The sequence below is a fragment of the Plecotus auritus genome (assembly GCF_963455305.1).
Source record: "Plecotus auritus genome assembly, chromosome: 9".
NCBI classification, from domain to species: Eukaryota; Metazoa; Chordata; class Mammalia; order Chiroptera; family Vespertilionidae; genus Plecotus; species Plecotus auritus.
In genome coordinates, this window is record NC_137783.1 from 43,220,910 (window position 1) to 43,234,163 (window position 13,254).

A 13,254-nucleotide genomic window follows, 5' to 3' on the forward strand; every position below is an offset into this window, starting at 1 on the left:
CAATAATCTAGGTGAGAAAGGTTAAAAAGTGAACTGAAAGTAATTATTTAAAATTTTTTTAGTTATTAATTTAATTTATTCAGGTAAGATTGGTTAATAATTGAAGAGCTTTTAAACATGGGAAAAGTCAGTCATCAGAAGCTCTTTCAAGTATAATGGGAAAAGTTAAGGGGCAGAAATGTGGGAGAATTGTGTTCCTATCAGCAACCTGCAAGTTGACTATAGGGGCTCAACACCAAGAAATGTTTTTAATTTTTCTTCTCCCCACTCGATACCAGTTTCCTCTGAAAAAGTAGCTCAAAATGAGGAACCAGCCCTGGCCGGGTTGTTCAGTGGGTAGAGCATTGGCCTGTGTACTGAAGGGTCCCCGGTTGATTTCTTGTCAGGGCATGTGCCCGGGTTGCGGGCTCAGTCCCCAGAGGTGGGCGTGCAGGAAGCAGCCAGTCAATGATTCTCATCATTGATGTTTCTCTCTCCCTCTCTGAAATCAGTAAAAATATATAAAGGAAAATGAGGAACCATTTTGAAATCAAATATGATAGTAAGAAAAATTGTAATTAATCTTGTGCTTTATAATGTTGTAAGATATCAAACTACTTTATTATGTTCTACTTTTTTCTCTCCAGCACTGGGGATTTGACAGAGAATGTTTCCAACTTACTGGTGAGGAAACTGTCGGCAAGTCAACCCATCAGAGTCTAAAACATTTAGTATCTGCTAAATGCATTCCTGCACCATAAACTATGACTTAGACAGTGCTACCAATTAGAAATTTTATCAGACCTGATCTAAAAATAATATGAAACCTTATATGCAAAACATGATTCTGAAGTATTTTGTTTCCACTATTTATATTTTAGAAGTAATTCCATCCTTTTTAAGTTTTACAACCTTTAATAACTTTTATTATAAAAATTCAAACTAAAAATATCTTGGAAAACTAGAAATTTCAACATTGTTCACAGAGGGTTGTGATTATCCATTTATTTATTTATTTAAATGTATTTTTATTGATTTCAAAGAGGAAGGAAGAGGGAGAGAGAAACATCAATGATGAGAGAGAATCACTGATAGGCTGCCTCCACAAACCCCCCACTGGAGATGGAACCCACAATGCGGGCACGTGTCCCTGACCCTTCAATTCGCAGGCAGACGCTCTATCCATTGAGCCAAACCGGCCAGGGCCATATGATTATCCTTTTTATTTATTTTTTTAAATATATATTGATTTTTTTACAGAGAGTAAGGGAGAGGGATAGAGAGTTAGAAACATGGATGAGAGAGAAACATCAATCAGCTGCCTCCTGCACACCTCCCACTGGGTATGTGCCCGTAACCAAGGTACATGCCCTTGACCAGAATCGAACCCGGGATCCTTCAGTCCACAGGCCGACGCTCTATCCACTGAGCCAAACCGGTTAGGGCTGGTTATCCTTTTTAGTTATTATTATTAATTTGCCTAAAGAGAGCTAATATTTTTGGGAGCTTCATCAACTGCTGAACTTCATCTTTGTCTCCACATAGTCTTTTTTTTTTTTTTAATATATTTTATTGATTTTTTTTTTTTTTTTTTACAGAGAGGAAGGGAGAGGGATAGAGAGTTAGAAACATCGATGAGAGAGAAACATTGATCAGCTGCCTCCTGCACATTCCCTACTGGGTATGTGCCCGCAACCAAGGTACATGCCCTTGACTGGAATCGAACCTGGGACCCTTCAGTCCGCAGGCCGACGCTCTATTCACTGAGCCAAACCAGTTAGGGCTCCACTTTGTCTTTTAACTCCATGAAAATGTTTTTTCAAAGCAGTGTTATATGCCCATGGAGAATTTAAACAGGAGTCATCATTTTCTTCTAATTTCTTGAGTTCGTCCTGTCTTCTGTGATAATACAGCATCAGCTGTTTCTGCTCCTCCTTGCTAATATTAGGTCCTTGGGCTGGAGCTCCTTGTCCCCTTCGCTGAATCTTGACTATAATTTTGTGTGTGTGTGTGTTTTCATTTCTGCCCATGTAGTCTGAAATCTTTATTCTTCTTGACTCCTTGGCAGCCCACTACAGTTGTTTTTCTGACTCCTCAATGACCTTGAGTCCTTCCTCAGTTCCCAACATCTTCCTTATTTTCAAATCCCATCCAGATGGGATAGTAGGGCGGCAGACCCATGGGATAAACAAGCATTACTGGCCCCTCTCAGCTGGCCCAGCAGTCTTCCACCATCGCCATGGTAACACAGATGCTGGCTTCCATTTTTTAATTAGATATTATTGTTTTGGCTTCCTATAGTCTTTAAAATTTGCTTCATTTTTTTTATTTGGAGCATGCCCGTTTCTTCACCCAATAACTTTTTTTTTTTTTTTTTTTTTAATACTGCACTGCCACAGGATACACAGTTTTCATCCCTTAATTTCAATTCTTCAATCTGGTCATCAGTCAGTCCTTGCATATTAGGAGGGAGAAATACTCCATGTTTTGCTCAGTCTTCCATTTGTGAACAGATGCGCCGCACCTGGATCCACGCATTGTAGACCAGGGTCACCTGCACAGAGCCCCTCCAGCTCCATGCTCCTTTCACGCAGCAGAACCATGGTGGCCCGTGGGAGTCTGAGGGGACATCATTATTTAGTTAGCCAGCTATTTTCTTGTGCATACTTAAGAAGGTCTCCCCAAATTCCCAAGACTTATGCATTAGGGCTTAGAATAAGTTTTGTTGTTCCCCGTAAAAACACTTTTTCATAAAGAAAGACCTTGTACTACAAAATAGAGGGAAACCTAAGTAATAATTGTTTTAAAGACATTTTTTCAAAGGCTAAAGTCAACAACTCACGAAGTTGAATGTGTTATATTGAAGTGCAGGTCTCTCTTTCCCCCCCCCACCCCCCATTTAAAAAGAAATGTTTTTATTTGTTTCAGAAAGAGGAAATGAGAGGGAGAGAGTTATAGGAACAATGATTAGAGAGAATCACTGATCGCCTGCCTCCTTCACGACCCCCACATGAAATCTAGCCTGCAACCCGTCATGTGCCCTGACCTGAAATAGAAGTTTGACCTTTTGGTTCATGGGTCTACGCTCAACCACTGAGTACACTGGCTGGGCTAAATGCATTTTTCTTGAAGGAATTTGCTGGACTCTTCTTGTCCCTAGGCCTCATGGTAAAAATGTAAGTTTGGCCCTAGCTGGTTTTGCTCAGTGGATAGAACGTCTCCTGCAGACTGAAGGGTCCTGGGTTCAATTCTGGCTAAGGGCATATGCCCGGGTTGCGGGCTCCATTCCCAAAGGGGGTGCATGCAGGAGGCAGCTGATCAATGATTCTCTCTCATCAATGTTTTTAACTCTCCCTCTACCTTTCTCTCTGAAATCAATAAAAATATATTTAAAATAAAATTAAATTTTAAAAAAATGTAAGTTTGCCATCTCTAAGACATAGTACTGTCTCCCACTTATTTGAATTTGTTTTGTTTTTACACTTTGATTCAGCTATATACAATCTCTCAGTCAAAGGTTAAACATACCCTTGCCCAGAGAGTTAAGTAAAATTAGATGTATTTGTAAAAATTTTGGTAATCTCTTTATAGATACAAACAGGTAAGATATTTTTGCTATTTCATCAGTCATTATACGTTACTAATGGACAAAAGAGGCCAAATTGCCCTAAATAGTCAAATTCCACTTTTGGTGACTCAGTTCAGTAACTGCCTATCTCAACAAATGCCTGTTTGCGATATTATAAAATGGCTGACTACATATGATTTACAAAAACAGCTCTGAAAAAAACAAAAGCAAATTATTTTTTATTGTGACGTATTGTCTTTTTTTTTTTTTTACTTTTTACGAAATTACAATGTGATAGGTGCTTCAAGAGAAATATATTTTTAGAAATGATTTTATAGTAAAAATAAAAGGTAGCTTTTGCATTGTGACATATGGGTGGATGGTAATCTTTGGGTAACCAAGAAATCATAAAGTGTTTCCTTAAAACTATTCAAAAGAGAGAAATGCATTAATTTCTAATTTCTTCATTTACTCTTATGCTATATGGTGACCTACCAGTAGATTGACGTGCATATCAGTAACATGGTTCCAAGGAGAAGACTGAGTGCTTAACATTAGTGGAAGTAAAATATTTACAGATCCTTCATCATGGTGAAATAGAGTAGTGTTGATTTCCCAAGAGAGAAATATCAATTTCACAAGTTAATATTCCTGTCTCTAGATGACTTTTTCTCTTTGGAGTGTATTTACTATTTATTTTGTACCTTTTTTTTTTTTTTTTTTTTTTGCTTTGGGGGACTTATTTTTACCTCTTGCTGCCCTACTGTATAAAATATCCTATACAATGAAATAGTATGAAAAAGATTTTTAAACTCTAAAATATCCTTTTTGTTGTTGTTGATCTAACATATGGGGGAAGCAGTTTAAAGAAAAAGCACTTCATGTAGAAGGGAAAAATATAATCTTAATGATTTCAATTCAGGATCAAAATGTAGTGCTCTGCATACAAGGGAACACTTACTAGCAGTACTTGAAGACTTGTGAGTTGAAATTGCATGTTACTTGAAAGATCGAATTAAGCTAAGTTTTGGTGCACAGCAGTTGTACATGATTTCATGTTTATGTAGCAAAAGGCATTGAAATGTACTAGTATTGAAATATACATGTAAAGATAGTTGTGGAAATTGTCTATTATATTTTCCTTGTGTCTCATTTATTTAGAGCATAAAGTTTCTTTTTTTTAATTGTTCTAAAGGATAAGGCTAAATGAATACTGTAATTGAAATTATATTTTAAATCTTTGTCATGAGTTTTTTTATAAAAAAGCTATTGCAAATTGTATCATTCCTGATTATACAGAACTTTGTGGGTGATTTTAAATAAATTTTATACTTCTATTTTGCACCTGGTAGTCTAATTTTTCTTTCCACTACAAAATAATATTTTTAAAATTTTAATATCCAATCAAATATCCACACATTTTTAGTGACAAGGGACTATAACAATTTTATATTTGAAGATGCCCAAAGGTATGGATTGTGTTCACAAAATCAAGATGGTACGTATATGGAATCCTGATTATGTCTCAGAAACCTTGCATTTTATTTAATTCTCACAGTGATGATATTAAGTAAGGGCTCTTAGCAACCCCATTTTAGAACACAGATCAGTTCTAAAGCTTAAGTTATGTGCACACCCCTACCTACTAATTGGCAGAGCTGATAATCAACTTGGCTCTAGACTGACTCGCCTTCCCTTGGGTTTATTATTATTTTAATAAACATAATCCTGAACACAGTATGCTAAAGTATTCATTAAAAATCTGAAGCAAAAATAATATTGACAATAGGCTTTTAGTGATATTACACTAACTATCACAGAATAATAAGTTACTTTAAATTCATCTAATTTGAAACCTACCTCCCCTATTGTAGCATCCTGGTAGACCTCTTCATTATATAATAGGAACAACTTTATCACCTTGTCCCATCTCCCCAGGTTTAGGTAGGCAGCTAGAGACTACATTTTCCACCTCTTTCCTGACTGGTTACAAGGAAGACATGACTTAGGCTGACCATACATACATGGGCAACACGCTAGGGCATGGCAGAACAGCTAAACTGAAGGAACTTGGTCTTTTCCATGAGAAAAAAAAATAAGTATTTTTTTCTTTATTTTGTTCTGTTAAATAGCTCAGTCAATATCCCAACTAAACATCCACCACATCAGACAACTATCATATATCCTATCTAATAAAAGAGTAATATGCAAATTGACCATACCTCTGCTATAACCACAAGCCACACCCACCAGCCAATCAGGAGGGAATATGCAAATAAACACAACCAAGATGGCTGCAGCCACAGAGAGCAGGAGGGAGGCTTGGGTTTCCCTAGCAATGCAGGAAACCAAGCTTTCTGCCTGCCCTTGCCGGCCCAGGCCTCCACTCAATGCTACAAAGTTTCAATTATAGAAGATAAATAACGCCCAACAGAAATGGCGGCAGCCATGGAGCTGGAGAGAGTAGGAGGCTAGGGTTGCCCATGGCGATGGAGGAAGCCAAGCTTCTGCAGCCCTGGCCTGCTTTGGCCTCCGCTTAAGGCTACAAAGTTTTAATTATAGAAGATACATAAATCCCAACAGAAATGGCTGCCACCACAGAGCGAGCAGAAGGCTTGGCTCCACTCCAGGCTACAAAGTTTCAATTGTAGAAGATAAACCCCAGATCCCAGAGCCTCTGCTTGGGTTGCCAGGGGGCGTGGCCGGCCTGCAAACCACCACAGGTCCCTCGCCCAGGCCACCCCACACCCCAAAGGAACCCCCACCTTGATCCGGGACACCCTTCAGGTCAAACCAGCTGGCCCCCACCCATGCACCAGGCCTCTATCCTATCTAATAAAAGAGTAATATGCAGATTGACCATCACTCCAACACACAAGATAGCTGCCCCCATGTGGTCAAAGATCCTGCCCCCATGTGGACACAAGATGGCCACCACAAGATGGCCAGCAGGGGAGGGCTTTTGGGAGGAACCAGGCCCGCAAGGGAGGGCAGTTGTGGGCGATCAGGCCAGCAGGGGAGGGCAGTTGGGAGGGACCAGGCCTGCAAGGGAGGGCAGTTGGGGGTGATCAAGCCTGCTGGGGAGGGCAGTTAGGGGTGGCCCGGCCGGCAGAGGAGGGAAGTTGGGGGTGACTGGGTCTGCAGGGAAGGGCGGTTGGGGGGGACCCAGGCCTGCAGGGGAGAGCAGTTAGGGGTGACCAGGCCTGCAGGGGAAGGCAGTTAGGGGCAAACAGGCTGGCAGGGGAGTGGTTAGGCATCAATCAGGCTGGCAGGGGAGTGGTTAGGGGGTGATCAGGCTGGCAGGCAGAAGCAGTTAGGGGCAATCAGGAAGGCAGGCAGGCGAGCAGTTGGGAGCCAGCAGTCCTGGATTGTGAGAGCGATGTCCGACTGCCCGTTTAGGCCCGATCCCACTGGGATCGGGCCTAAACGGGCAGTCGGACATCCCTTGAGGGGTCCTAGATTGCAGGCTGGGCTGAGGGACACCCCCCCCCCGTGCATGAATTTCATGCACTGGGCCTCTAGTTTTTAATAATCTCCTGGCCAAATAGCCAGTTCCTTCAATGTTCCTCTGGTGACATGGTTTTTAGATCCTTTATCTTCTTTTTTTTTTTTTAATATTTTTATTGATTTCATAGAGGAAAGGAGAGATAGAAATATCAATGATGAGAGCGTATCATTGATCGGCTGCCTCCTGCACGCCCCCCACTGGGGATCGAGCCCACAACCCAGGCACGTGCCCCTGACCAGAATCTAACCCGGGACCCTTCAGTCCACAGGCCAATGCTCCATCCACTGAGCCAAACCAGCTAGGGCAGATCTTTTATCTTCTTAATGCTCTTTTTTTAATGTCACGGATCATGACATTTCCCTGATTAAAACATTCCAATGGCTTCTCGCTGTACTTAATATGAAACCAAGCTACTTATTCTGCAAAGCTCTTGGTGACCTGGCTTCTGCCAACCTATCTGCTCTGTTGACCATGCTCCAGCCACCCTAAGTTTCTGTAGTTCCTTGAACAGGCCAAACCCTTTTCTGACCCAAAGCATTTGTACCTGCTATCTGGTTCTACCTTTAGAAACTCATATGGCTAGCTCCTTCCTGTAGTTCTTGTATCAGCTCAAATATCATATCATTTGGGGGGTGGGGTACCAAATTACTTTATTTGAAGGAATGTTACAAATGAAAGACATGAGTGGATGATTTGGTACAAGTTATAGAAAAGGTAAAGGTATGCAGAAACAGGTTTGGCTCAGTGGATAGAGCGTCGGCCTGCGGACTGAAAGGTCCCGGGTTCGATTCCGGTCAAGGGCATGTACCTTGGTTGCGGGCACATCCTCGGTGGGAGGTGTGCAGGAGGCAGCTGATCGATGTTTCTCTCTCATCGATGTTTCTAGCTCTCTATCCCTCTCCCTTCCTCTCTGTGAAATATCAATAAAATATGTTTGAAAAAAAAAAAAAAAAGACAGCGTATCTTACAAAACTTACCGTTTAAAAAAAAAAAAAAAAAAAGAAAAGGTAAAGGTAGCTCTGACATGGAGGTATTGCTTTGGTGACCAGGGAAGTCAACCCCGTGGCTATTGGTAGCCAGCCCAAGGCTTAGATCTCAGCACTGTCTCCCAGGGTGTGCATGTCAAAAAGATACTCTACTATGCCAGTTTCAGGGGCCCCCAAGCAGTGCAAGTTGGTTATGTGGTCACCCAATTCTTTCGTGGGTTTCACCTGCTCATTCAGATAGTGAGTCTCAGTGAAGTCACACAAATGAGGGTCATTTTGTCAGTGGCCACTTTGTGCAAGTCCAGTAGTGACTGATTCACACTTTTTCCCAAGTCTAATGCATACTCCATTGCATTCAGCCCATTCTCCCAGTTCTCATGGTCTGGTTTCTTGATATCCTGAAAGAAGATTCGGCCAACTCGTTGGGTCTGCAGCTTCATCGGTTTCTCAGCATGTTCCCTCTCCTCATGAGGTTGGTGAAGAAAATATTTAGCCAAGTCCTTCAAAACCACATCATCACAGTCAAAGTAGTAAGGCACGGACAGGTAGATAGAGGAAACGTGGAGCTCCAAGTTGATCAGGCCTCTGAGTCCTGGTGCGGTTCTGGCCCACCTGCGAGGTGGACCCGGTCATTGTTATGGTGGGTGGCTAAGGAGAGCCAGCTGGGCAGCACTGGGATGATGGCAGGGGCCTTGGGACTGTTGGAGGGCTCTGTGAGGAGGTTGGCAGAAGGCTAGATCTGGGCAGCTGGCTGGGATGGGTCAGCTCCGGGTTCCGTCCAAGCACTATTGAAGCATGAAACCACAGTGACTTTCTTTTTCTTTTCTTTTTTTTTAAATATATTTTATTGATATTTTACAGAGAGGAAGGGAGAGGGATAGAGAGCTAGAAATATCGATGGGAGAGAAACATCGATCAGCTGCCTCCTGCACACCTCCACTGGGGATGTGCCCGCAACCAAGGTACATGCCCTTGACCGGAATCGAACCCGGGACCCCCCAGTCTGCAGGCCGACGCTCTATCCACTGAGCCAAACTGGTTTTGGCCCACAGTGACTTTCCATGAAGACTGTCTCAAATGTCCTATCACTTTTAATACCTACAGAGTGTTCAAGCACATTAATGTCCCATAATTTTATCACTCCTACTGAGCATTTTTATTGTTTCCAGCTTTTTACTATGATGACACTAAAATGCTGGCTTAAAGGGAATGAACCTTAATTTTTTAAAAATTTAACATTTAAGACAGTCATTTGGTACAAAATTCAAAAAGTATAGCCTGGATGGTGTTGCTCAATGATTGAGCCTCAATCCACAAGCCAAGAGATCATAGTTCAGTTCCAGATCAGGGCACAGACCCAGGTTGTGGGCTTGATCCCCAATAGGCAACAGGAGGCAATTAATCAATGACTCTTTATTGTTGAAAATATTACATATGTCTCCTTTTCCCACCCACACCTCCCTCATTCACCACTGTACTGTCTGTGTCCATGCATACAAGTTCTTTGGTTTAAATCTTCCCACCCCTGCCTTCTATTTGAGATTCTGCAGTCTGTTCCATGCTTCTATGTCTCTGGATATATTTTGCTCAACAGTTTATTTTGTTCATTAGATTCCACATATAAGTGAGATCATGTGATACTTGTCTTTCTCTGATTAGCATAATACTCTCCAGGTCCCTCCATGCTGTCTCAAAGGGTAAGAGACCCTTCTTTTTTATTCCTGCATAGTATTCCATGGTGTAAATGTACCACAGCTTTTTTATCCACTCATCTACTGATGGGCACTTGGGCTGTTTCCAGATCTTACCTATTGTAAATTGTGATGCTATGAACATCAGGGTGCATACATTCTTTCTGATTGGTGTATCTGGTCTCTTAGAATATATTCCTAGAAGTGGGATCACTGGGTCAAATGGCAGTTCTATATTTAATTTTTTGAGGAAACTCCATACTGTTTTCCACAATGGCTGTATCAGTCTGCATTACCACCAGTGGTGTACTAGGATTCACTTTACTCCACATCCTCTCCAGCACTTGTCATTTGTTGACTTGTTAATTGTAGCAATTCTGACAGGGGTGAGGTGATACCTCATTGTTGTTTCAATTTGCATCTCTCTGATGATTAGTGACTTGGAGCATTTTTTCATATGTCTCTTGGCCATCTGTATATCCACTTTGCAGAAGGGTTGCGGGTTTGATTTCTGGTCAAGGGCATGTACCTGGGTTGCAGGCTTGATCCTTGGCCCCATTGGGGCACATGTGGGGGCAACCAATCGATGTGTCTCTCTTATATCAATGTTTCTCTTTCTTCCCCCCCTCCCTCCTTCCTTTCCACTCTCTCTAAGAATCAATGGGAAAAATATCCTCTGGTGAGGATTAACAAAAATAAATAAATAAAAAGAATTCATTTTCAAAATTGAGCTATCAGCTGCTAAAGTGTGTATACATTTTTTGGGACACCTTGTATATACTAACATTCTTTTTTTTAAAAAAATATATTTTATTGATATTTTACAGAGAGGAAGGGAGAGGGATAGAGAGTTAGAAACATCGATGAGAGAGAAACATCGATCAGCTGCCTCCTGCACACCTCCCACTGGGGATGTGCCCGCAACCCAGGTACACACCCTTGACCGGAATCGAACCTGGGACCTTTCAGTCCGCAGGCTGACGCTCTATCCACTGAGCCAAACCGGTTTTGGCAATATACTAACATTCTTAAAAAAATACTAGCAAACCAAATCTAGTAGCATATAAAAATGATTATATATTACTAGTGGCCCAGTGCACAGATTTGTGCACATTGAAAGGAAATTAATTAGAAGAAAGATTCATGTGGTAATTACATTACTGCAAAAAACTACATGTCAAAATAATATATATAATATAGTATTATAAAATTAAAACACACAGCCCTAACTGGTTTGGCTCAGTGGATAGAGCGTCGGCCTGCGGACTGGAGGGTTCCAGGTTCGATTCCAGTCAAGGGCATGTACCTTGGTTGTGGGCACATCCCCAGTGGGAGGTGTGCAGGAGGCAGCTGATCAATGTTTCTCTCTCATCGATGTTTCTAACTCTCTATCCCTCTCCCTTCCTCTCTGTAAAAAATCAATAAAATATATTTAAAAAAAAAAAAAAAATTAAAACACACATACAATTGGCGCCAGCGAGAGCTTTATATGTATCATGCTTGTGTGAGTCAATGTTTATTTTTAAATTGCCAGTGTGCATCATATATACCGGCTGTTCAGTCAAATGGTCAGTCACTTAGCCTTTTATATATATAGATAACTAAGTGGGATTTATCTCAGGAATGCAAGGATGAATAAACATGCAAAACTCAATCAATGTAAAATTCCATTTCAATAAAATGAAGGAAAAATCCACATGACAATCTCAATTGATAAAGAAAAAACAATTTTGCCGAAACCGGTTTGGCTCAGTGGATAGAGCGTCGGCCCGCGGACTGAGGGGTCCCAGGTTTGATTCCAGTCAAGGGCATGTACCTTGGTTGCGGGCACATCCCCAGTGGGGGGTGTGCAGGAGGCAGCTGATTGATGTTTCTCTCTCATCGATGTTTCTGGCTCTCTGTCCCTCTCCCTTCCTCTCTGTAAAATATCAATTATATATATATATATATATATATATATATATATATATATAAAACAATTTGGCAATATCCAAACCCTTTCATGATGAAAACAGTCAATAAACTAGGAATAGAAGAGAAAAATCCACAGCTAAAATCATACTTAATGGTGAAAGACTGAAGCTTTCCCTTTAAAATCAAGAATAAAACAAGGATGTCTGATCTCACCACTCCTATTCAACATTAGACTGGAAGTGCTAGCTACAGCAATTAGAAAAAAAGAACTAAAAAGCATTCAAATTGGAAAGAAAGAAGTAAAACTATCTCAATTCACAGATGATATATTTTATATATAGAATATCATAAAGAATTAGAGCTAATATATTAATTCAACAAAGTTGCAAAAATATCAACAAAGTAAAATCAATTGTATTCCTTTACACTAGTAATAAATAATCCAAAAATGATATTAAGAAAACAGTTCCAGGAAGGGGGGTAAGAGAGCAACCAAAGGACTTGTATGCATGCATAACCCATGGACACAGACAGTAGAGGGGATGAGGACATGTGCGGGGTGGCGGGGGGGGGGGGGGGGGGAGGGGGGGAGAAGGGGACAGGACGACCGAGGAGAGGTCAATGGGGGAAAAGAAGACATGTAATATTTTAAACAATAAAGAATTTAAAAAAAAGAAAACTGTTCCATTTACAATACCATCAAAAAAAATAAAATAGTGCCCTGGCTGGTGTGACTCAGTTGGTTGAATGTCGCCAGTTCGATTCATGGTCAAGGCACATGCCCAGGTTTCTAGCTCAATCCCTGGTCAGGGCAGGCAGCCAGTTGATGTTTCACTCTCACATTAAGGTTTCTTTCTCTCTCCCTCCCTACTTTCCCCTCTCTCTGAAATCAATTTAAAAAATGTATTTTAAAGAAGAATAAAGTAGTTGGAAAATAAATTTAACCAAGGAGGTACAAAATTTGAACTCTGAAATCTATAAAACATGTTGAAAGAAATGAGAGAAGACCTAAATAAATGGAAAGACATCTCACATTCATGGAATGGATACTTAATATTGTTAAGATGGCAATACTCCCCAAATTTATCTACAGATTCAAAACAATCCCTACTAAAATTCCAACTGCCATTTTTGCAGAACTGGACAATCTGATCCTAAAATTCATATGGGATTGCAAGAAACCCTGAAAAGCCAAAACAATCTTGGCAGGGAAAAGTTGGAAGACTTTCACTTCCCAAGGCTTCTAAAAAGCCACAGAAATTATAGAGTGTGGCACTGGTATAAGGACAGACATACATCAATGGAAGAGAATTTAGAGTCCAGAAATAAACTTATTTATACGTGGGCAATTGATGTTTGACAGAGATGCTAAAACCATCAAATTGGGAAAGAATAGACTTTTCAACAAATGGTTCTGGGACAACTGGATATCCACATGCAAAAGTGTGAATTGGACTCTTAATTCACACTATATACAAAAATTAATCTTAAATGGATAAGTGAGCCTGGCTGGTGCAGTGGATTGAGTGTTGTCCCATGGACCAAGAGGTCCAGGGTTTGATTCCCATTCAAGACACATGCCTGGGTTGTGGGTTTGATCCCCAGTAG

General features: G+C 40.9%; 2 pseudogenes across 2 annotated transcripts; both read right to left on the minus strand.

The window, feature by feature from the left end:
- Positions 1 to 1,739: 1,739 nt before the first annotated feature.
- LOC308257815 (cilia- and flagella-associated protein 298-like) lies at positions 1,740 to 3,610 on the minus strand (annotated as a pseudogene). The gene is made up of 2 exons: positions 3,508 to 3,610; positions 1,740 to 2,598 (listed from the first exon to the last, which is right to left on the minus strand). The product of its transcript is annotated as a cilia- and flagella-associated protein 298-like (transcript).
- Positions 3,611 to 8,143: 4,533 nt separating this feature from the next.
- LOC308257816 (ferritin heavy chain-like) lies at positions 8,144 to 8,674 on the minus strand (annotated as a pseudogene). Its single transcript has one exon. The product of its transcript is annotated as a ferritin heavy chain-like (transcript).
- Between the last annotated feature and the right edge of the window lie 4,580 nt (positions 8,675 to 13,254).